The sequence below is a fragment of the Pelodiscus sinensis genome, chromosome 3 (assembly GCF_052426305.1).
Source record: "Pelodiscus sinensis isolate ZL-2025 chromosome 3, ASM5242630v1, whole genome shotgun sequence".
Taxonomy (NCBI): Eukaryota; Metazoa; Chordata; order Testudines; family Trionychidae; genus Pelodiscus; species Pelodiscus sinensis.
Window position 1 is genome coordinate 70,678,885 of NC_143054.1, and position 25,482 is coordinate 70,704,366.

The 25,482-nt window shown below is 45.6% G+C and overlaps 1 protein-coding gene across 2 annotated transcripts in view; it reads left to right on the plus strand.

Moving 5' to 3' along the window:
* The window catches only part of KLHL32 (kelch like family member 32), a 172,650-nt gene that overhangs the window by 39,436 nt on the left and 107,732 nt on the right, over positions 1 to 25,482 (plus strand). The gene's annotated exons all lie outside the window — the stretch shown is intronic.

Genomic DNA, 25,482 nt, shown 5'->3' on the forward strand with positions numbered 1-25,482 from the left:
TCTAATTAAGAATATAATTTTCTTTTTGTCTTTAATATGTAATTTGGGCTTTTAAAGAATATTCTTTTAACAGGTGGAGGGGTTTGTGTCTGTGTAATTCCCTAGATTTGGAAAAAAGCAAACTGGAAAAAATGGGAATTCCATTATGTGGCATCATATTAAAACATAAGAGCTTCCATATTGGGTCAGTATCCTGTCTCTGACAGTGGACCATGTCAGCTGCAGGAGACATTGTAGACAACAAGTCTTTTATTCCTGGATTCTGGTAGTCAAAAATACCAACAGGGAGCTGCATCCCTGACCATATTGGCTAATAGCCACTGGTGGACCTAGCTTCCGTGAATGTATGTAATTTTTTTGAGGAGGCCATTTATACTTTTCGCCATCATAACGTCTCATGTGAGTGAGTTTCATAAGTTAGTTGTGAGTTGAAAGAAAAAGGAATTCCTAATATTTGTATTGAAGTGCTGCCAATTTATTTCATCAAGTGACGCCTGTTTTTTCTATTGTGGGCAATTGTAGATAACCCCTCTCTCTTCACTCTTTCCATGCCATTCATATTTTTATATAATGGCGTTATAAACTTTTGTGTCTTATTTTCTATCCCTTAATAATTCCTAATATTCTGTTTGACTTATTTTTACTCTATTTGGGCCTTTTCTGACATGTCTGGATCTCTTCTGCCCTGTCCCCTTCAGTCTGTCCTTGTCTCTTGCCTACCTCTGGCTCCTTGTCCTAGCCCCATTCTTCTCACCTAGCTAGTTCCAGTATCCTTGTCCAGCAAGTGCTAGTTTCAACACTTCAAACTCTCTATTCCAGTCAGTCTTGTTGCTGTTCCCAGTTCTCTCTTCCCAGCTCCTCACCCTTATGCTCTATGTGCAATGTCTACACCCCCTCCTTTTCTAGTGCTTTTACTCCAGTCTCTTTGCCCAGCCAAACTGTTCTCCTTCAGTTACTTGTCAGATCTCCCTTTCCCTGTCACATGGATTCCGAATCTTCTCATCCTAATTTTCCCCCCAACAATCAGAGTCCATGTCCCCAGTCTTCTCCGTACACCTGCTGTAAGTCCAGCTTTTGTCCATTCAAACCATGCAGCTTCCTCTTTCATGTTCCCTTTGCATAGCTGGGTGTTCATTTAAAGCGCATTTAAGACATGCTCCTTGCTTATAGTTCAAGTGGCCACTCCCAGCATGTTCTGCAGCCTGCAGTTGCAGAAAAAAATCCTGCTCAGCCCTAGACTGCAACATGCCCAATGTGGTGGGAATTTAGCTATGAGCTTCTCATAAGCCACTACAGAGCATGTGTGAATTGTGGTTTCCTCACTCTTCCCCATCGAAAAGGCTTATAACTTGACCATACTGTATTGAGTGGATTTTCACAAGGATGACAAAGCCGCCCCTGTGCCAAATTTAAAGCCCATGCTCCAAAGCATTGTTGTGTGAATGCTTTTTACAGAATAGTCCCCAGAATTTTTTAACGTCACAATAACATATCTTCCCCTCCCTTGTTCTCAGAAACAGCTGAATGATTTTTGACTGAAATATTCACAGAACATTTCAGCTTGACATAGACATGAAGCATACAAAATTTCAGCTCAAATGATGAAAGTTGGGTGAAATTCAAAGCAATTGAAAAACAGGTGTTTTAATGGGAAGTGTTTGCAAGCTTATTTATAGAAATTGCTACCAGTTCCACCACCTTGTGTGTATGTGTGTGTTTGAGAGAGATTCTAAACTATCTATAGGTTTATTTTAAAATCTCGTTAAGTAGTGAGTCATCTTGACACTATTCTGAGACTAAAGGAGTTAATTGCTTTAAAAGTCTGTTTTCAGTAACAAAACATGGTTATTTAAAATTTTAGCTACAGTAGTTGTAATATTAAACGCCTTTACAGTGACCTTTTCATTCCATTAATGTAATTATATGTTTTAAACACCCACATATTGCTAGCTATTCTGTATCCTTAATTGTCTAAACAGGATCTTCATCCTCCCCTGGAACATGGTAACACTTTTTGTTAATGTTGCTGTTTAGCTTGCTATATACATATAAGGAACACTGTCAACTGAAACCAGTTACTTCCACAGTCATAACTACTCAGTCAATTTAACTTCCAGTTTTTTAATATGTTTCCCCAATTTCTCTCCCTTATTACTGTGGGAGGGACCCCCAAAACTTAAGAGGTGAACACTTTGGTCAGATATATGTACTATTCTTAAGTCCTCTTTCTTGGTCCTCTGCAGTCAAAGCACCTGCTTCTCCTCCTCTTTAAGGTTGCCAACATCGAAATGGAAGAAAACTGAACACCTTGCCCCACCTCCACTCTCTCCATCCCCTTCCCTCTTTCTCTCCCTCACTTTTACTGGCTGGGGCAAGGGGTTGGGATGTGGGAGGAGGTGAGGGCTCCAGTTGAGGGTGCAGGCTCTGGGTGGAGCCAGAGGTCAGGGATTTGGGCGCGCAAGTGGGCTCTGGGCTGGGGTTGAGAAACGGGTTCAGGAAGTGGATTCCAGGTGGTTCTGACCTCAGGCCACTCCCGGGCAGCAGTGACATGTCCTTCTGGCTTCTAGGTGGAGGAATGGTCAGATGATTCCTGGTACAGCCCCCGCTGGCAGGCACTGCCCTGGCCAATGGGAGCTGTGGAGCTGGTGCTTGGGGCAGTATCTGTAAGAAAGGGCAGTGAATAGAGCTCCCCAGCCACCTCTTTGTGTAGGAGCTGGAAATGCTGGCTGCCTCCCAGGAGCCACGTGGAGCTAGGCAGGGAGCCTGCCATCCCTGCTGCAGTGCCTATTGGACTTTTAATGGTCCCAGTGCTGATTGGGATTGCACAGTATCTTTTCAACTGGGGGTGTTCACTTGGCAGCCCTGTGGGGCTAGATTGTTGGAGCACCCGTGTCTGATTTCAGAGAGTGGCTGGGATTGGGGAGGGAAATTTCCCCCCTGCAGTTTGTTTGTTCTGCTCCTGCTAACTCAAGGTATGTCTACACTACCCTCCTAGTTCGAACTAGAAGGGTAATGTAGGCATACCGCACTTGCAAATGAAGCCTGGGATTTGAATTTCCCGGGCTTCATTTGCATAAGCGGGGCGCCGCCATTTTTAAAACCCCGCTTGTTCGAACCCCGTGCAACGCGGCTACACGGGGCACGAACTAGGTAGTTTGAACTAGGCTTCCTAGTTCGAACTACCGTTACTCTTCATTCCACAAGGAGTAACGATAGTTCGAACTAGGAAGCCTAGTTTGAACTACCTAGTTCGTGCCGCATGTAGCCGCGCTGCACAGGGTTCGAACGAGCGGGGTTTTAAAAATGGCGGCGCCCCGCTTATGCAAATGAAGCCCGGGAAATTCAAATCCCGGGCTTCATTTGCAAGTGTGGTATGCCTACATTACCCCGCTAGTTCGAACTAGCGGGGTAGTGTAGACATACCCTCAGTCTTCTCCTGCTCCAATCTGGTTGCCGCCTCCTGGCTTTTCAGAGGGAATAGATGTTGCCTTTTATAACCAGATCATTGCCACAGCCTGTCTTGGTCCCATGAAAGTGTATAGAGCTCTTTCTCCTTCCTCTGCTACCTGTTTTTCCCTCACCTTTGTTAGGACCCACATCCCTCCAAGACCATGGAGTCTTCCTCTCTGGGTTCTGCCATGCTGCACTGCTCCCACACTCTGGAGTCGTCCCCCACTGGGAACCTCTATTTCCCTATGCCACCTTTCCTCAGTGACCCACTGCCAGTCATCATTTAGCCCCTTATCTCAGGGACAAACTGCAGTCTTAAATGACCACTCATCATTGGCAAGGGGGTGAGGACCTTCTGCCTTTGCCTACCCTAGCTGCCTCCCCCCTGCAGCCTTAGTAGCCTCAGGCCTTGCTTCAGGCCCTGCAACCTTGGATCTTCATGGCCAGAGCTTCCCCAGCCCTGCTCTATGTCAGGAAACCTCTAGCTTTCCTGGCAGCTAGGTCCCTCCTGCTCCACGGTTAGAACAACTTTATTTATACTGCCCTCAGATGGGCTCTAATTGGCTAATTCATGTCACAGCTGCTGGCTCAACAGCGCCACCACTCCAGCACTCTCCTAGGCTGGGTTTTAACCTCTAAAGGGCCAGTGTGCGGCACATGCCCCATCACACTTCCCCTCCCACCTAGCTCACTCTTTTCTCTCATTACCCCTCTATAGTGCCTGGCAAAATCTCATGAAGAGTGGGGTGCTGCCTGTCTGCCTGCCTTGTGTACTGTAATAGTATTACAGAACGTCTCTGGTCTTGCTTACTGATTGACTGAACTTGAGATTGGATGTCTGTCTCTCTCTCTCTCTCTCTCTCTCTCTCTCTCTCTCTCTCTCTATTATTACCATTGTTTCCAGTTGAGTTACTTGATTTGGTGAATTATCATTGTGAATCTTTGTCTTTCTACCTGATGGGGAAAAAATAACAATTTTAAGTTCAAATTATTACATCATAAATCATGTCTATTTAAAAATACGAAGGGGATGACTTAATGCAACATTTGAGTAATCTGATTGGCCTCAATTTGTTATAATTTAGTAGGACACATTGTCCCCACTTTAAGTATCCACTTAAAAATGCACCATGTCTTTGCTGAAAATCAACCAACAATGGCTGCTATTTGTGGGGTCAGAAGATTTGAAATTGCATAGGGGTGATAAGTGAGGAAGAGAATAAATGCAGCACAGGAAAACCTAACCCTCCTTACTGTGCTGTGAAATTAAAAATAATGAGATTGGCTTAAAATAATGATTTTATGTAAAGTTTGGCTTCTGAGCCTTTTGGCTTCAGTGTATCATGTTTAAAGGTGGGTTTTGTTTGTTTTGCAATCATGAGAGCTGGACACTTACGAAAGCGAACTTTAAAGTGAGATTCTTACATAATCACAGGACTCCAGGTGCTAGGGCTCTACGAAGAATGATAAATAATATGATGCTCAAAATAAAAGCTCATAGAAATTGGCAACATTACAAAAATGATATGAAAGCAGTTCCTGCAGTCCTTTGCTTCCTCTTTGCACACTTCAGCAGTTTTTAAGAGCTTTAAGATCTAGGAATTATGGCTTTTTTAAAAATTCTGTGTGTCTCTTTACTTTGAGGTATGTTATCAGTCTGATCATACAACCTGATCCTCCCTGATCAAGTCTTCTGATCTTATGAAAATCAGCCATGTTTCTCTCGCGTGTAGGATTCTGCCAATATGAATCCTTTTGAAATGCCATTAGGTAATTCTCATTTACATAGGTTCTTGAAGCTTTTCTTTTGCTTGTTTTTGATTTTTTTTATAAAAGGAGTAGTACAGTATCTAGAAAGTGGGGTGCATACTTGCTATTAATATCTGCATGAACTTTAGATGGCTTCATTTCTGAAATATGTAATCCTGCAGAAGAGAGCAAGATAAAGTGAACATTTCTTAAAAATAGCTGTAGCATAACAATATCTGCCAGGAAAATTACGTCCTGTGAATTGAAATAGTGCAATCATTAGCTGAGAATTGCTTTTTTCCCCACATAAGTGACTCTACTTTTTTATCTTGATGTTACTTCGTCACTGATAAATTTTCCAGTGATTTTTGTCTATGGACTAATTTCTGACATTACTGTTATAATGACTGATCTCATAGATCCCGTCAATAATCCAACCCTAATTATAGGAGTAACTTGTAGACTACCTAAATATCGGCATTGCTAACACTGTGCTTTATAGAAGGTTCTTAAGGAGTCTGGTGCCACTTTGTTGGTCTTTAAAGTGCCACCAGACTCCTTGTTTTTGTTGAAACAGCTACCTCTCTGAAGAGGTTCTTAGAATCTGTTATTTTTTTATGTTTTTATTTTTGGACAGCTGTAGACCAGATTTGTTGACTCGAGTCCCACGACTTGAACTCGAGTCTGACTTAAGTTGCCTAGGTGACTCGTCTTGAGACTTGACTCAGGTTTATTGTTTGTGACTTGAGACTTGCTAATTTTGTTAAATCGACTTGGTGAAAAAATTGTCCAGAAATGCTGATATTGATGGCTTGTACAAAAGTGACTTGACATTTTTTAAATTAAGACTCGAGACTCGACTTGAGACTTGAACTGTAGTGACTTGGGACTCGACTTGGACTTGACAATGATGACTTGAAGACGATACTGCTGTAGACCCTCCATTTTTTTGCAGCAGGCCTCTGAAATTGGCCAGGGAGAGGGGCCTGACATTATCCTGAATAAGTTACATTGAATTAACTTTTATAACACTGGGATCCATTATATTAAAAATGTAGTTGTTTGTATTGTTGAGGGATTATGTATGTATGTAAATAGAAGAACAGCAAGTTGCAACATCTCCAGAGAAACACCACCCCCTGAAATTGGAATATATTGGTTCAAACTGGACTTTCCAGGGATGACAAAATAATTTTGGATAAATAGCCTGGTTTTAAACTGGCTGGTGGCCTCTTTTCTGGTCTTCCAAGTGGACATGACTTCTGGTCCAAGGTGGGTCCCTAATCCATAGGAAAGGGTTGGAAAGACAAATAGCTAATCAGAGCTGGTAGCAGAGTGAGGGGGGTGACCACTGGTAATCTTATTAGCACAGATGTATTTATTTTGTGTTTGCTGGTAGTGCTTTCATCTTATGAATAAAATGGGCTAGCATAAAAAGAAGTGTGCCGTATGTGAGTGTGTGGGCATCTCTGAAGAGAAAGCAAGCAGGTATGCTTGGAAAGCCTCTGCCTGCTGGGAATACCACAGTGAAGGCAGGGACCTGAGCAGTCTGGAAATACCCTGGTCAGAAGGTTTCCACCCATGAGAGGTAATGACTGGGGAAGGGTGGGTGGCCCTGGCTGTACCACTGTGAGGAAATACATGTGCAGTTACCCTGAACTGTGACAACAGACTACAGGCTGGACAGCTAGGAGCTCACCCAGAAAATTGCAGGGTTACTTGGGGCCAGGTGGGGGACTGGCAATGCAGGGATCAAGGGGTGGAGCTGGAACGGGGGATCATGTGTGGGAATCGAAGGTGCAGAGATTCCCCACTTTGTCCAGTTGGAAGAAGCCGTGAGGAAACCAGCCATCCAATGTATGAGCGAGATCTGCACCTTCAGCCTGGATGGCCTTGTGTGGGACGGTGGTGGGTGCATAAGAACTAAAGCTAGCTGCTGCTTGTTAACTGTGGCCCAGTGAGCTTGGGAGCTGCCCTCATACTGATGATTGAATGTTTGACTGTTCCCATCACACGGGGTTTGTCATCGGGGCCCAGAGGCTTTTGTAACCCAGGCCGGAGTCTGCCCCATCATCTTCCAACACAACTGCATAGGTTTGGGGGATGGAGATGGCAACAGTGGGGAAGGCACTATGAACTTAGCACAAACTGCTAAAGGGAGAGAAGAGGAGCGGTGGCAGACTGAAGTTTTTCTAGAAGTGGCCAGTTAGATTGTCTTGAGTAGTTGCTGGAAAGTTGGTTTAGTCAATGGATGTATAATTGCATTGTAATTGTACTAGCAAGCTAAGGATATCCACAGAGAGAGTCGTCTTTTCTCCACAGTTCAGCTATGGAGTATTGCTACGTAACAGTGAGACTTTACTAGCACTAGACTTTACTACTGGAATGGTAGCTGCTGTTTTTATAACCTACGATTTTTTTTTAATTAAAAGCTTCAGTACTTCAAAACCTGAACAACCTTCTTTCTCCTTATTTTCCATTTGAATGAGTTTATAGTCTGACTATGTAATTTGGATAATCAGAACAATCTGAATCAATAAGATGAGTTTTTAAAATGCCAGTACTACTTGGATCTTTGATAGTGATCATTTTCAATTCTTAGTTTAAAGATGTTTGATCAAGATGAACCAACAGAACTAGATTTTCCAGGGACTTTCTCCTGTAGCTTAGTAGCTGTTTCATAAGCACCTCACTTTTTGAGAGTTTTGAGTCCCCTCTTCCATTGCTGGCAGAAGAAAGTACTGTCCACTGAGATATATATATGAGAGAGACAGACACCAGGATACCTGAAGGAATGAGGCAAGATCACATTGTCTAAGAATCCAATAAACTTGAACACCATCAGAGAGCCTGCTTCCCCTAGAACTTGTGACACTGCCTCACTCATCTCAAGAACACCTCAATTTCCATCTTCCAGGCTCCTTCACAAGACACCCACTGCAACCTGCCCCCAGGTGAAGGGAGACCTATCACAGAATGCATGGGGGAACATTTTAACTTGCCAAAGTCACTGTATTATTTCAAACCAATTTCAAAAGCCAGCTGGACAGGGAAGACACAGAAGTGAATTTCATGTACAAGTTTGATTCCTGCAACAGAAGTCTTAAAGACGTTGGCTGCATGGCCTACTACAGTCTACATCCTAATGACAGAAAAAAACCAAACAAAGGGTACTTAGAGTATGCTTATCAGCTTCATTTAGCATGAGCACTCTAATTGGCAGCTTATTTGACCTTTTCCCCATTCTTTTTCCTCCTCTTCCCCCATATCCCTTCTCTGTTCTGTTTATTTGAAAACTCTACCCTTTAAACTCCATTCATCTGAAGAAATGGGTTGTGCCCAAGAAAGCTCATGATATCATCTACATTTTTGTTAGTCTCTAAGACGCTGCAAGACTATTAGTTGTTTTTTTTAAGTTTTTTCGGTTAGGGTATGTCTACACTACCACCCTAGTTCGAACGAGGGTGGTAATGTAGGCAACCGGAGTTGCAAATGAAGCCCGGGATTTGAATTTCCCGGGCTTCATTTGCATAAAGCCGGGCGCTGCCATTTTTAAATGTCTGCTATTGCGGACTCCGTTCCGCGCAGCTACACGTGGCACAGACTAGGTAGTTCGGACTAGGATTCCTAGTCCGAACTACCGTTACTCCTCGTGAAACCCTAACTGAAAAAAACTTAAAAAAAACAACTAATAGTCTTGTCGTAAAATGAAGAGTAACGGTAGCTGCGCGGAACGGAGTCCGCAATAGCAGACATTTAAAAATGGTGGTGCCTGGCTTTATGCAAATGAAGCCCGGGAAATTCAAATCCCGGGCTTCATTTGCAGCTCCGGTTGCCTACATTACCACCCTAGTTCGAACTAGGGTGGTAGTGTAGACATACCCTTACAGACAAACACAGCTACCACTCTGAAACCATGGTTTCAAGGTTAGCTATAAAGAACAAAGCCAAGTGACAAAATGAGCATGGCCATGTTTAGTGTGCTGACTAAGAATGAAGACATTATTTTAGAGAGCCGCTTACTGTTGGGAAAATGAAAGTAGTAGATAGTAGCTTATTCTCTTAATGAAATCTGTGATGACCTTTATTTTATCACTAGTGTGACATTTGTTAGCTATTTGGTTTTTTTTTTTTTTAAATTCTGCCATTATCCTTTAAATACTATTTTAGGGTTTCTTGGTAAAGGAGATGAAAGACAAAAGGAAAGTGCTTCGATGAGCAGATTTCACACACGGTCCTATTTATTACAGTGTTGCTGAACAAATATGGCAGTGTAAAGTAAGTGTCCGTCTATTGGCAAATATTGGCAAATATTAAAATTGTTCAGTGTGGTTAGTTAAAACTCTCTTAAAATGGACTATTAGAGGTACAGCCTTTTTGGATTCTCAAATACTATTCCATTGTCACACTGAAGTTATAGGCGTGGAAGCTAATTGCCATATTCTATCAAAGGCCGCTACATTTGGATTCAAATGAATAATATGACTTGTTACTCTACTATAAAGCCAATTTATAGTGGTAATTATAAGATTTATAATGAAAAGCTCTTGTTGCCAGAAAGATCTTTAACACCCAGCTGCATCTGTGGAAAGAAAATTGTAATGCCAACAAAACATAGACTAGCTTTAGAATAATTTTGGTATTTTTCTCTTCTAAAGGATGCTGTTATACAGTAAACTTCCAATAATCTGGCACCTTTAGGACCCAGGGGGTGCCGGATTATCAAATATGCTGGACTATTGGAAGGGGGGGCTATGAGGGAGTCTGCGGTGGGGTGGGGGAGATGGAGTGGGGGACTTCCGATAGTCCGGCTCTGCCCCAGGCATCCCTGATTCAGGTGCTGCTGGTTTGGTCCGGTAGCGCTGCCCTTCGGCGCTGCGAGACCAACCCGGCAGCACCCCAGCTGCTCTGCGCCTGCCTTCCCCGATTCAGCCGCTGCTGAAACTGACTAGCGGCTGACCAGAGTCAGCCGCTGGTCAGTTTCAGCTTCGGCTGAATCGGGGAAGCCGGGCGCAGAGCAGCTCCAATTATCTGGCTGCCCGGAGCACTTCTGGGTTCCCGATGGTGCCAGACCATGAGGAGTGGCGGAGCATTGGATGCCAGACCAATGGAGTTTTACTGTAATTGGTTTATGACTATAATATGCATAACTCGAGGGTGCTTTTGACATAATACTTCATGTGACCTATCAATTGTAATGTTACAATCTGCTGGATCTGTATATTCTATTTCGGTGCATGTATTATCCTTGTATGTGAAATTAGAAATATGAAGTGTGAGTCTGTTTATAGTTTTAAATATGGCAATGAGAGCCCTTACTGGTGCCCTGGAAGCCCAATGACTGGGTGATCCATTCAATGACTTGTAACAGCCTTGTTTGGGCTTACAGGACAATTAGTGGTTGGTGGTAAAAAGACATATGAATCAGCTGATTCCCAGCTTGTGCCTGGTCCCCAGTACCATTCTGCCTCCTTTGCCCCCCCCCTCCTCCCGGTGGGGACAGTGCTGGGGGGCTTGCTGCTTCTGATAGAGGCCACAAGGGGGGAGGAGAAGCAACTAGTCGAGGGACTAGTTGACTAGTCAACTAGTCAAAATTTATATACTTACACCGATGACTCAAGCTGTGCATTTCACTCACTGTTAAATGTGTATACAGGGGCAGAGTGTCATGCCAAGAAAATTAAGTTATTAACAAATGTACGTTTTTGGTTAATTTCCATTGAGGGTATGGAGCCTTTACATTAATATAGTATAGAAAACTATCTGCCTAAATCAAGTCATCTCAAACCAGATATGAACCGTATGAACCAAAACATGGGGAGAGGGAATTAGGGAGCAGATTCAGGTTCACTACTCAGTGAGGGGGAAAAATCAGCAAAACATGTGGAAGTAGTGCTAAATAACTTTTGTATTTCAGTTTTCACCAAAAGGGTTAGTAGCAATTGGGTGTCTAACGTAGTGAATGCCAGTGAAAATGGGGTAGGCTCAGAGGCTAAAACAGGGAAAGAACAAGCTGGGTGTCTTCAAGTCCCCAGGGCTCAATGAAATACCCCAGTCTTAAGTAGGAGGCAAGACAGGGAGGGGGGCTCAGGGAAAGGGACTGAGGGTTTAGGGGTGCAGGAGTCAGGGTAGGGGGTTAGGATGGAGTGAGGGGTCTGAGAGCTGAGCAGTCCCGCCTGTTGACCCTGCCCTGCTCCTGTTCCTGGCCAAATGAGAGCTGAGGAGGCCCATAGGCATGGAAAGGTAACTAGAGGTGCAGGGTGGGGGACTTTGCTCCCCTCCTCAGCTTGGGGGAGGGGAGAACAGCAGTAAAAGGGTGGTTCTTTGAGTCATGTCCCCGAGGGTTCTCCACTGTTGGTGTCAGGCTTGTCCCAGTGCTGCAGATTGGAGTTTTTCTAGCAGTATCTGGTGGTTTGCACTGTTGTAATTCTCGCAGACTGACTCTCCTCAGTTCCTTCACTACTGCTCTTGGTTGTAGATGGGGCTCTATCTCTCTTCTCATCATTACCTATAGATAAGAAACTGAGTTAGAATTAATTTATTAGTTGATTAGTATATAAAAAAACTTCTACATGTAAATAGTTGGCTTGAACACTGCTGAGGGATAGTACGCTGGAGCCCCAGGCCCAGCAGTGGCCTTTCCAGGCCCTTAAGGGGTGGGGGTGTGTGTGTGTTTTTGTGTGTTTTTTTTTTTTTTTGAGAGAAAGAGACTAAGCAGAAGAGGAAAGGAGACATAAAAAAATTCCCTAGCATGCGCGGTTCCCCAGGATTCAAAAGAAATGTGACAAGTGTTATGATCCAGTGCCCATCTCAGATGGACATGGTTCTTGCATTTGATGCCTAGGTGAAGCACACATTCCTCCAAAATGTGTGTACTGTTATAGCCTCACGACCAGAGCATGCAAAGATATAGAACTGAGGCTATGCATGTTACTGTTCGACAAGGCTCCCCAGCCTCAGACAAACAGAGATGAAGGCAGTCAACCTGAACCTGCCAGTAAGCAAAAGAAACAGGCACACTCCCCTTCACCTAAGTGACTTGCAAAAAGAAGGGCCCTATTTCCTACCTCCCAGAGTCAGCATGGGAAATAAGCTAGGCATCTCTGGCACTGGGTGCCCCGATGCCACATCAGTGGTGGAGCTGAAAACACAATCCGTGGCACCAGTGCCAACAGCATTGTGGCCTGCCGAAGTCTGGGAACTGGAGAAGTCTACGGCCCTGCCAGTACCATTGGGGCCAAATTAAGACCTCATCACTGACAAAGGTGAGAAATTGGTGAGAACCAATTCAGCTAGACCCTTGCCCTGCATGCTGAGCCTGGAACTGGTGCCCTCACCACTGACACTGATGCCTCCCCCATTGGCACTGCACTCAGCGGCACTGCAAGAAACCTCCTTGAAACGCCACAGTTCCTCCGCACTTCGGCAGGACTATGAGGTACCAGAACTGAACTCAGAACCGCAACACAGATCTCTGTGCAGTGCCTTTGCAAGACATCTCTCTGTTTCCTTCAGCGGCCCAGGGTTCTTCCTGGTCACCAGAGTCACCATTGCTGTCTCACTAAAGTGGCTATGATGATGATCGCAAGAGTATGTTTTCATCTCAACACTCCTCTCTTGCTAGAGCACACATATCTTATGACAGACACCGATCTCGATACCCATGTCATCCTCCGTGGGATCTGGAATGATCCTATCATCCCCATTATCCGCCATGCTGGTCTCCATGCTGTCTCTGGGGTCCACCACACCATGTTCAATGATCCCATCAGCACTGACCCCGAGATCGGTACCTCCCTGGCATCCTTATTGTTCCCCTCCTCCAATGAAGGACCTACAGACCAAAGAGGGACAGATCACTGAGGATGTGGACATTGAACAACCAGACGCCTCACCAAGGGATAAATCATCTTCCTCTCCTGATGAGGTGGTTATCCCAGATGATCCATCACCAATGGATGACCTGAAACAATTTCAGGGATTATTCAAGAGAGAGGCACATAAATCAGGAGGTAGTTTTATCTGAGATGCAAGAGAAATAGCATAGGCTATTAAAGGACCTCCAACCGTCAATGGATTTTGAAGATTGCACTTCTGATTGATGAAGCAATCATGGAGGCAGCTGATGAAGTTTGGCAAATGCTGGTTTCAGCTTCTCTGACCAACACGAGGGCTAATAGAAAATATTTTGTCCCCTTGAAAGGTAAGGACTTCTTATTCCTCCACTCACAGCCAAATTCTTTAATAGTGCATGCAGCGAACCATAGTGCCAAGACCCCTCCCCACCCAGTAAAAGTCCTTAATCTATGACAAGGACCATAAATGATTGGACTTACTTGGTAGGAAAATGTATTTGGCCTCGACATTCTAGCTTAGAATAGCAAGTTACTCTGTATACCCACACAAGGAAGTGAGGAGACAGATTGACAGAGCCAGACGTGTACCCAGAAGCCTCCTGCTACGGGACGAGCCCAAGAAAGAAACCAACAGAACACCACTGGCCATATAACCTACAGTCCTCAGCTAAAACCTCTCCAACGCATTATTAGTGATCTACAACCCATCCTGGACAATGATCCCTCGCTTTCACAGGCCTTGGGAAGCAGGCCAGTCCTTGCCCACAGACAACCCGCCAACCTGAAGCAGATTCTTACCAGCAACTACACACCGCACCATAATAACTCGAACTCAGGAACCAATCCATGTAACAAATCTCGGTTCCAACTCTGCCCACATACATACACCAGCAACACCATCACAGGACTTAACCAGATCAGCCATACTGTGACTGGTACATTCTCCTGCACATCTACTAACGTAATATATGCCATCATGTGCCAACAATGCCCCACTGCTATATACATCGGCCAAACTGGACAGTCCCTACGTAAAAGAATCAATAGACACAAATCAGATGTTAGGAATGGCAACTTACAAAAACCTGTAGGGGAACACTTCAATCTCCCTGGACATACAATTGCAGATCTAAAGGTAGCCATCCTGCAGAAAAAAAACTTCAGGACCAGACTTCAAAGAGAAACTGCTGAGCTACAGTTCATCTTCAAGTTTGACACAATCAACTCGGGATTAAACAAAGACTGTGAATGGCTCACTAACTACAAAAGCAGCTTCTCCTCTCTTGGAATTCGCACCTCCAAATCAGCTACTAGAAGTGGGCCTCATCCTCTCTAATTGGATCCACCTCATCATCTCCAGCCTGATTCTGGCCTGCATATTTATACCTGCCTCTGGAAATTTCTACTACATTCATCTGACGAAGTGGGTCTTTGCCCACGAATGCTTATGCTCCAACACTTCAGTTAGTCTATAAGGTGCCACAGGACTCCTCGCCACTTTTGCAGATTCAGACTAACATGGCTACCCGTCTGATACTTGAATTTACAGATGTATGTAAACTCTTTGAAGTCAATGGGACTCCTCATGTGCCTAAAGTTATGCACAGCCTTAAGAGTCTTGTTGCATCAAGTCTTAAAGTGACTCGGTTGATTTCACACCGGATGTACCACAAAAAGGAGGATTGAAGTGAGATCTTTTGAGTCTTAGTTTAGTTCCTAAGTCTTATTCTTTCTATATTAGATTATACAAACTATAAAACAGTGGGGGGAAACAAAACTAAAAGGGAATCCAGGGCACAGAAATTAATATATGTACTGTGGAAAGCAAATATAAACAAAATATAGTACTTAGTAAATGAAGGTACTTAAACTATATATATTTTAGAGTGCATCTGTCTGTGCATCTGAGTTCATTTTTTCAAGAACTCTTCCTAAATCATAAGAGCTAGAACAACCAAATTTTGTATGCAGCTTCCTCTTGCCCTAACTTAACTTAACCCCAAAATCAATGTTTGGTTGTGCCTGGGAAAACAGAAAGTGCTGGAAATGGGACTGATTTCCATAACATGGGAATGGAGGGGGCAGAGAGCAGAGGGACATGAAAGGGAGGGGCACAGACAGGAGGGAAGTGATACTGAGCATGGCCACTAAGGGCAGCTGCAGCACCAAGAGAGTGGCAGCAGTGCTGGGACTCTATCATCTTGCCTGCCAGCACACTGGTAAGGAGTCCCCCTGCACCAGTCCTTTAGCCTCCCTCTCCCGGGAGAGCCTGTAGGCCATGTTGCCCACTAAAGGGGAGGCAACCCCCAGAGCCTTCCCCCTCCCCAGACAGCCTGCAGCCCCTGCAGCTTGGCCCCTCCCCACACAACCTGCAGGACATGAGTGGGTGGGGAGGGCAGCTGGAGGCCAGGTGCAGTCCCCAGAGTCTCATTCCCCCAGACAGCATTCAGGCCACAAGAGGCAGCTGCAGATGGAGGTAGCCCCTGGAGCCTGGCCCACAACAGTCAGTCTGCAGGAGAGGGGGCAGCTGGCGGGGGGACAACCCCTAGAGTCTGGCACCTCCCCAGACAGCCTGCAGAACATGGAGGGAGGGGACCTGCTGGAGGGAGGGCAATCGACAGAGCCTTGCGCCTCCTACATGCTGCAGGGGGGCCCCCAGGAGGCCAGGGCAGCCCCCAGAGAGCCATGCCCCCAACAGGCTGCAGGATAGGGGGCACTGCCCCAAGCAAGACCCCCCCCCCCCAGAGCAGCTGCCGTCCGGAGGCTTTGCCTCCCAACAGGTTGCAGGATCTAGCAGCTAGAGACTGAGGCAGAGCCTCAACCCCCATCTGACAAGCACATACCCAGATCCCCCACCTCCTGGGATGAGCTGCCTTCCAGGTGGTGGAGGCACTGGGTGGGGAGCACTGCCAAGGCCCCCTGGAAGGAGCTGCCATCAGAGCAATGCCACCCTCTCCACCCTGGGTGGCCCTGTAAGCCCCCTGTTCTGTGTCCTGCACCTCCTACCTGCCTTGACTTCTGCACCCCCACCTTCTTCCCCATGCCCTGTCTTGAGCCCCCCCCACACCTCCCAACGCTCTGCCATAAGCCACCCAGCCCCTGCCTCTCCTTACCCCTGAACTCTCACATTTTCCTTATTTTTTCCTTATTTTTTATTTTTTTTAAATAGTCATTTAAATAAAGCATGTACAATGAGTCATGGCTATAAAGTGGATATCTGCAAATTTGCAGGGTTCTAGATACAAAATTTATGTCTGCATCCACATCCATATCTGCAAAAATGAGCCACAGAAATCTGCATCCACATCTGTGGATGCGGATACCCACAAATATAAAACGGATACCCACGGATTTGCAGAGCTGTAAGTATACATACTATGATTCTATTCATCCTCTTCGAAAAAGAATTCTGGCTCACTTAGAATTAGCCCACACATTTGGCTGATGCAAACTACTGCATACATTAAATTAGTTTGTCATGATTTAATATCTGATATTCAAGACACAGCTGAAAGAGTAATATATACAAACAGGGATGAACCTGATATTATCACAGACATTGGACATCTGCTGCTTTAATTCTTTTGAATTAAAATACAGAAAAATAATTCCAAGGCAGACAGGAATGTGCTATCCCATCACTTCTGACAATGAATTAAATTGTAAAGGCAGTCCCCGAGTTACGCGGATCCGACTTATGTCGGATCCGCAGTTACGAACGGGGCCTGTCTCCTTGGTCTCCAGCAGACCAGGGAGAGGAAGCAAAGCGGCGGAGCACGCGGGCAGCGGACAGCCCAGACGCATCTGGGCTGTCCGCTGCCCGCATGTTCCGCCGCTTTGCTCCCCATCCCCCTGGTCTGCAGACCAGGGAGACGGGGAGCAAAGCAGAGCAAAGCCAAGGAGCCGGAGGGCAGCAGGACAGCCACAGCGTGTCTGGGCTGTCCTGCTGCCCCCGTGCTCCGCGGCGTTGCTCCGGACGCCTGTGGTACAGCAGCTGGGGTGCTGCCGGTTGGTCCCGTAGCGCTGCTCTGGGCGCTACTGGACCAACCCAGCAGCACCCCAGCTGCTCTGCCCCAGGCGTCCTGATTCAGCCACTGCTGGTCAGTTTCAGCAGCGGCTGAATCAGGACGCCTGGGGCAGAGCAGCTTGGGTGCTGCTGGGTTGGTCCAGTAGCACCGAGGAGCGGCGGCGCTACTGGACCAACCCAGCAGCACCCCAGCTGCTCTGCCTCAGGCGTCCCCAAGTCAGCCGCTGCTGAAACTGACCAGTGGCTGACTACAGGAAGCCCCTGCTCCGGGCTTCCTGGAATCAGCCGCTGATCAGTTTCAGCAACAGCTGACTTGGGGATGCCTGGGGTTCTTAAGTTGAATCTGTATGTAAGTCGGAACTGGCGTCCAGATTCAGCCGCTGTTGAAACTGATCAGTTTTAGCAGCAGCTGAATCTGGACGCCAGTTCCGACTTACATACAGATTCAACTTAAGAACAAACCTACAGTCCCTATCTTGTACGTAACCCGGGGACTGCCTGTATCTCTTTGGCACTTGCACAGTGATTTCTATCTGCTTCCCCAGACTGTTTTAAAACCTGCACATTTTGGCCATGTCTAGACTACACCTCTCTGCCGGCAGAGGGATATAAATTAGACGTATCAAAAGTGCAAATGAAGCTGGGATTTAAATATCCCATGCTTCATTTGCATAATGGATGCAGCCGCTTTTTTCCGAAACGGGGCTTTTCGGAAAAAACCCGGAAGTTTAGATGGGGCTTTTCTGTCAAACTAGTAGCGTTGCTAAACAATACTGTTCTGATTTGGTAGTATTTACATTCTCTTTGTATTCACCGTGTATATTTGTAAGTTGTACAAGGTAAGGCACTGGAAAATGAGGCCCAATATCTGTCCAGATTGACATTCTGCTGTATGTAGTAGGTTCTTATATTAGGTCCATCAGTGTGTTGCTTGTGTTCTGCATCACACACTCTATATACAGTTCTAAACTCTGATCCTGCTTTTCATTCTGTACATGGGAGAAAGGATGATGTGCAAAGATCCGTTTGGCTGTAGTGCTGAGGATCCTGGAAAGGTAGACAAAAGAAGTTGCCCATTACATCTACATATGATATGATTAAGACCGTACCAAATTCACAGTCCATTTTGGTCAATTTCACAATCATAAGATCTTAACAATGGTAAATTTCATAATGTTATAATTGTAGAGGTCCTGACCCATAAAGGAGTTGTGGGGGGGTTACAAGGTTATTTTATAGGGGTTGCAGTATTGCTACTCTTTTGCGCAGCTGCTGGCAACAGCATTGCATTCAGAGCTGGGCAGCTGGTGAGTGATGGCTTCTGGCCAGGAACTGAGCTCTGAAGGCAGTAGCAGTGCAGATGTAAGGATGGCATGGTATGGTATTGCCACCCTTACTTCTTTGCTGCTGCTGGTGGGATACTGCCTTCAGACCTAGGCACTCAGCCAACATTACAGCCACTGCTCACCACTTACCCAGTTCTAAAGTCACTGGAGAAGTCACAGTATCAATACTGTGACTTCCCCTGCCACTGCCTTTTGGGTTGAAACACTGATTTCCTCCATGGAATCTGTAGAGTACAGGGTAAAAGCACACAGAAGGTCTGATTTCACTGAAGGATACCAGATTTCACTTAAGAGCCAGTTCCCCCCCCCCCATGGTTTTTCCTGCCCCCCCCCCACACACACTGCAGCATGGGGGGAAAGGGGTGGCTGCCACAAAGAAACCTCTGCACACAGCAGGTCCAGACTTGTGTGGGCAGAGGTTGGCGCCTGTCTGCGGTGGCTGGGGCTGGCTATGAACAAAGGCTGCTCAAACAACAGCCCGTGTCTGTGCCGGAGGTTGGGGGGGGGGTTTCTAGCTCCTCGCTGGGATCCTCTACCGCTGGGTCTGGGAGCTACCCCTGCTGTGCCTTTGCAGTTTATATGTAGTAAGAGCTGGGCGGGCAGGCAGCCTGGCTCCTCCTACATTTAAACTGCAGAGCCACAGCAGGGGTAGGTCCTGGACCCAGCGTGAGCCGGGGCTGAGCACTTCCTCCCTTATTGACTCATCTTAGAAATTCTATTGACTACATGATTAGCTAATTACTCACTTTCTAATGTGACTAGTCTGTGATGCCTTTGGCATGGATGTGAATTTGATAGGGCTCCAATTTATTATATATAATAATCACCAGCCCTAGATTGGTCAAATTGATTGGGATCAATTTTTCAAGTGTCTACTAATTATCAATGCATCAACATTTAGATGGCATTTCTGGCTTGTTTGTGGCAACTTCTGTTATTTAGGGCTTGATTTTCAGAGATGCTGGGCATGTACTACTATCAGTGGAGTCGATTGTAGGTGTTTCCAGACCTTTGCAAATACCTCAGCTTGCACACCCAGAAATTGAGAGCTAGAATTACAGGAGACCTTTGAAAGCCTTTTACCCCTTTTGAACTTCAGTTTCTCTGTGGATGATGAGTGACTCCTGAATTTGGGGAGGCTGGGCATGAAGCTCCCTAGAAGTGGAGGGGGTCACAAACTTCAGACCATGGCCCTGCCCTGCCTCAAGGTCCATTTCCTTTCAGCCCTTCCGTCTAAGGACCCTATCACTTGCTCCTCTGCCCCTCTGAGGTCTCTCCTCTCACTCTTCCCTGCTCCACTCAAGGTTCCCCCCAGCTCATGCCTCTTTGCTCCCCTAAGGCCTGCCAGCTCACAGCTCCTTGGCAGGCTGGAGATGAGGTTTGTGGGGAGCAATAGAGGCGTGGGGGTTTTGGGGGAGGAAGCATAAGAAGAGGAGCAGCATGGGCAGGGTCCCAGGGGAAAAGGATAAGTGGAAGCAGGGTCTTGGTGCACAGCATGGGTGAAGTTCCTGCTTGGGTGCTGTTTTGGTGGCAGTGCCCCAAAGTTGGTGGGCTGGTGCGCTTGCAGAGGGAAGTGCACTGTATACTGTTTTGGAAGGCTTAGCCCTCCCTTGTCACCCATGAGTGTCTCAATCTATATATTGTATTTAGACAAAACTTTCTTTTAACAATTTTTCTAATCTCAGTCTTCAGCACAGAATGGTTAATTGTAGCTGTTACACTTTCTCCTGTTCTTAAAGTAATGCAAATGAACTTTTTCTGTGCTATATCTGAGTGGTTCCCTTTTCTCCCCCACCTCTCCTCATGTTTGGACTCTCTTGTTTTTAGACTACTCTTAAAATTGAGTGTTTTTGAGAGAATTATACTAGACAAATAGAAAATCCTGTTGGTTGCTTTTTTTCAGATTCCTCTGCTGGTGTAAAAGATTTTAGAGTACATTTTCTTAAAGAAAATTTGCGTTTGCTACTGTCAAATAGAATATACCTTATCAGAAGGTTTATGTCCCGTCTTTCTTGTTCTTATTTGAAAATAATCACTTCCTTTTCCCCATTCCTTATTCCATTTCAGATTAAATTCAAAGCTAAAATTGAGAAAGAAAGGAGGATGGATTTTTCTGTGCTCTTTTTAGAGCACATGTAATTTTATCTATTTATTTTTAAATAGGTACCAACAAGCATGTAAAAAGAGAATGAAACACTTTGGTAGTATGAATTTTCACTCTTAGTATGAAAGCAGATGCATAACACATTATGGGTAGGAGGGGGAAGTTACTATAAATCCAGCCAAGTTGGAAAGATGTTTATCTTGCACTTGAGTTTTGCTGTGCAGTATTTTAAACTTTTCAATAATATTTTACTATCACCCTCTGAAGTTAGTAAACTGAAAGAGTTTTGCAATGGACATTTCCTTCAATAAAAATAGTCCTCTGGGCAGTTGTCTCCTAGCTGTTTTTCTGAAATAGGGATGACTGGAACAGGATAATGTCTGCAAGCAGATTGTTGACTTGTTTTGAAGAGTAGCAAAGAGGGGAGTCAAAAATGGTATCTGAGGCTCATATTTGCTAAAAATACATTGGTCTCTGGTGAAATCACATGTGAATGAAGACCTATGCAATACCTGAATATTTTTAGCTCTTTCCACATTCTGGCCATTGGATAATATGTTGTTTTCTTTCAGGATTTATTTTTTGTTTGAGTAAAATAGCAACTCTAGCCTTGATCAGCAAAGACAAGTACCGTATTTTCTGGCGTATAAGACGACTTTTTATGCTAAAAAACATCCCCCAAAAATCGGAGGTCGTCTTATACACCGGGTATACAGGCAGTCCCCGACTTGCAGGTACGAACGGGGCTTTTCTCGCCCCGGAGGACACAGACTGCGGGACCGCACGGTCCTGCCGCCCGTGTACTCCGGGGCGAGAAAAGCTGCTCCGTGTCTCCCTGGTCTGCAGACCAGGAAGATGCGGAGCAAAGCCGCGGAGGAGATCCGGCAGCGGGGCAGCCCAGGCGCGCCTGCAATGCCCCGCTTCTGGCTTCCCCCAAGGCTTCGCAAAGCTGCGGAGGGGCTCGGGCAGCGGGGCAGCCCAGACGCGCCGCGGCAGTCTCGCTGCTGGCGTCCTCAGAGGCTTTGCTCCCGGTGTCCCTGGTCTGCTGGAGACGGTCCCCAGCAGACCAGGGACACCGGAAGCAAAGCCGGGGAGGCGGAGGGTCCCGCGCCTCTGAGGCTTTGCTCTGGCAAAGCCTCAGAGGCGCGGGACCCTGCCACGGCTGCGGCTTTGCTCCCAGTGCCCCTGGTTTGCTGGGGACCATCTCCAGCAAACCAGGGACACCGGGAGCAAAGCCGCGGAGGCGGAGGGGCGCTGGGGCGCTGCCGGTTGGCCTCTTAAGGGGGGGTAGTCTTATACGGCGAGTATAAGACGAAAACCTATCTTTTAACTAGAAAATTAGGGGGTCGTCTTATACGCCCAGTCACCTTATACGCCGGAAAATACGGTACTTAACTTTATGCATTGTCGGTCTCATTGTCTGACTGAAGGGTGGGGGGCAGCACAATAGCAAAACATGAGTGGCCGTACTGGGTCAGACTAAAGGTCCATTTAGCCCAGTAGCCTATCTTCCAACAGTGGTCAATGGTGGCCAATAACAGCTGCCCCAGAGGGAGTGAACAGAACAAGTAATCAAGTGATCCCTCTCCTGCCATCCATTTCCATCCCCTGACAGAGACTAGGAATACTATTCTTACCCATTCTGGGTAATAAGTATTGATGAACTTAACCTCCATGAATGTATGTAGTTCTTTTTGAAACCTGTTAAAGTCCTGGTCTTCACAGCATCCTCTGGCAAGGAATTCCGCAGGTTCACTGAGTGCTGCTTGAAGAAAAACTTCCTTTTGTTTGTTTTGAATCTGCTACCTAATAACTTCATTTGGTGACTCCTAGTTCTTATGTTCTGGGAACAAATACATAACTTTCCTTATTCGTTTTTTCCATACCTGTCATGATTGGATAGACCTCTATCATACCCCTTAGTCTCCTTTTTTCTAAGCCAAAAAGTTCCAGGCTTTTTAATCTCTTTATATGGCACCCATTCTAAACCCCTAATCATTTTTGTTGCTCTTTTATGAACCTTTTCCAGTGCCAATATATATATTTTTGAGCTGAGGCAACCACATCTGTATACAGTATTCAAGATGTGGGCTTACCATGGATTTATATAGAGGTAATACAATATTCTCTGTCATATTCTCTATCCCTTTTTTAATGATTCCTAACATTCTATTTGGTTTTTTTAAAAAGGCTTTGATATGTAATTCCAAATCAGGTATTTGATGATGAACAGCGTACATTTAAGGCAAGTTTTGTCAACTGTTTGAATGTTTAGTATTTAGTTTTATCTTTTCCATTGCTGTGAAGAAAAGAGTCACCGTGGCTTAACCACCATGTAAAAGAAGCAGTGAGGGACAAAAAGGCATCTTTCAAGAAGTGGAAGTCCAGTCCTAGTGATATAAATAAAAAGGAACATAAACACTGTCAAATCAAGTGTAAAAATGTAATAAGAAAAGCAAAAAAAGATTTTGAGGAACAGCTAGCCAAAAATTCAAAAAGAAATAACAAAATGTTTAAGTACATTAGAAGCAGGAAGCCTGCTAAAAAACCTGTGGGTCCCCCTAGATGATCGAGCTATAAAAGGAGAAATCAAGGACGATAAAGCCATTGCGGAGAAACTAAATGATTTCTTGGCTTCAGTCTTCACGGCTGAGGACATTGGGGAGATTCCTGAATCTGCACCATCCTTTGTGGGTGATGAATCTGAGAAGCTGTCCTGGATTGAAATGTCATTAGAGGAGGTTTTGGAACAAATAGAAAAACTTAATGTTAACAAATTACCGGGACCGGATGTCATTCATCCAAGGGTTCTAAAAGAACTCAAATGGGAAATTGCTGAACTATTCTCTGTGGTTTGTAACCTATCCTTTAAATAGGTTTCCGTACCTAATGACTGGAAGGTGGCTAATGTGACACCAATATTTAAAAAGGGCTCTAGAGGCGATCCTGGCAATTACAGACTGGTAAGTCTAACTTCAGTACCGTGCAAACAATAGTAAAGAATAAAATTGTCAGGCACGTAGAAGAACATAATTTGTTGGACAAAAGTCAACATGGTTTCTGTAAAAGGGAAATCATGTCTTAATAATCTATTAGGGTATGTCTACACTAGCCCCCTAGTTCGAACTAGGGAGGCTAATGTAGGCATTCGAAGTTACAAATGAAGCCCGGGATTTAAATATCCTGGGCTTCATTTGCATTTTCCTGGGTGCCGCCATTTTTAAAAGTCCCTTATTCCGAACTCCGTGCCCGCGTTCGGAATGAGGTATACCAGTAGTTTGAATTAGAGATCCTAATTCGAACTGTCATCCGTGCCGCATGTAGTCGCGGGCACGGAGTTCGGACTAAGGGACTTTTAAAAATGGTAGCACCCGGGAAGATGCAAATGAAGCCCAGGATATTTAAATCCCGGGCTTCATTTGCAACTTCGAATGCCTACATTAGCCTCCCTAGTTCGAACTAGGGGGCTAGTGTAGACATACCCTTTGAGTTCTTTGAAGGGGTTAACAAACATGTGGACAAGAGGGATCCAGTAGATATAGTATACTTAGATTTTCAGAAAGCCTTTGACAAGGTCCCTCACCAAAGGCTCTTGCGTAAACTACATTGTCATGGGATAAGAGGAAAGGTCCTTTCATGGACTGAGAATGGGTTAAAAGACAGGAAACAAAGGTTAGGAATAAATGGTATATTTTCAGATTGGAGAGGGGTAACTAGTGGTTTCCCCCAAGGGTCAGTCCTGGGACCAATCCTGTTCAACTTATTCATAAATGATCTGGAGAAAGGGGTAAGCCGTGAGGTGGTAAAGTTTGCGGATGATACTAAACTGTTTAAGATCGTCAGGACAGAAGCAGACTGTGAAGAACTTCAAAAAGATCTCACCAGACTGAGAAATTGGGCAACAAAATGGCAAATAAAGTTTAATGTTGATAAGTGTAAAGTAATGCACTTTGGAAAAAATAACCCCAACTATATGTACAGTTTGATGGGGGCTAATTTGGCTACAACAAATCAGGAAAGAGATCTTGGAGCTATCGTGGATAGTTCTCTGAAAACTTCCACACAGTGTGCAGCAGCGGTCAAAAAGGCAAATAGAATGTTAGGAATTATTAAGAAAGGGATAGAAAATAAGACACAGAATATCTTACTGCCCCTGTATAAAACTATGGTACGCCCACATCTTGAATACTGTGTACAGATGTGGTCTCCTCACCTCAAAAAAGATATTTTGGCCTTAGAAAGGGTTCAGAAAAGGGCAACTAAAATGATTAGGGGTTTGGAATGGGTCCCATATGAAGGTAGGTTAAAGCGACTGGGACTTTTCAGTTTAGAAAAGAGAAGACTGAGGGGGGGGATATGATAGAGGTATATAAAATCATGAGTGGTGTGGAGAGGGTGAATAAAGAAAAGTTATTTATTAGTTCCCATAATAGAAGAACTAGAGGACACCAAATGAAATTAATAGGTAGCAGGTGTAAAACTGACCAGCAGCTGCTGAATCAGGACGCCTGGGGCAAAGCAGCTGGGGTGCTGCCGGGTTGGTCCGGAGTGGCGCTGCGGGACCAACCCGGCAGCCCCCAGCTTCTCTACCCCAGGGGTAGGCAAGAAAAGCCTGGTCTGCTGGCGGGGGGGGGGGGGCACTAGCTGCACCCCCCCCCCCCCAGCAGACCAGGGAGACGGGGGTGGCGGGACCGCCCAAGTCCTCCACGGCTTTGCTCCGTCTCCCTGGTCTGCTGACCTGGGAGACGCGGAGCAAAGCCGCAGAGCACGTGGGCAGCGGGACAGTCCAGGCGCGCCGTGGCTGTCCCACTGCTGGCGTGCTCCGAGGCTTTGCTCCCCATCTCCCTGGTCTGCTGGTCTGCAGGGAGACGGGGAGCAAAGCCTTGGAGCACGCCTGCAGCGGGACAGCCCAGGCGTGCTTGGGCTGTCCTGCTGCGGGGGAGCAAAGCC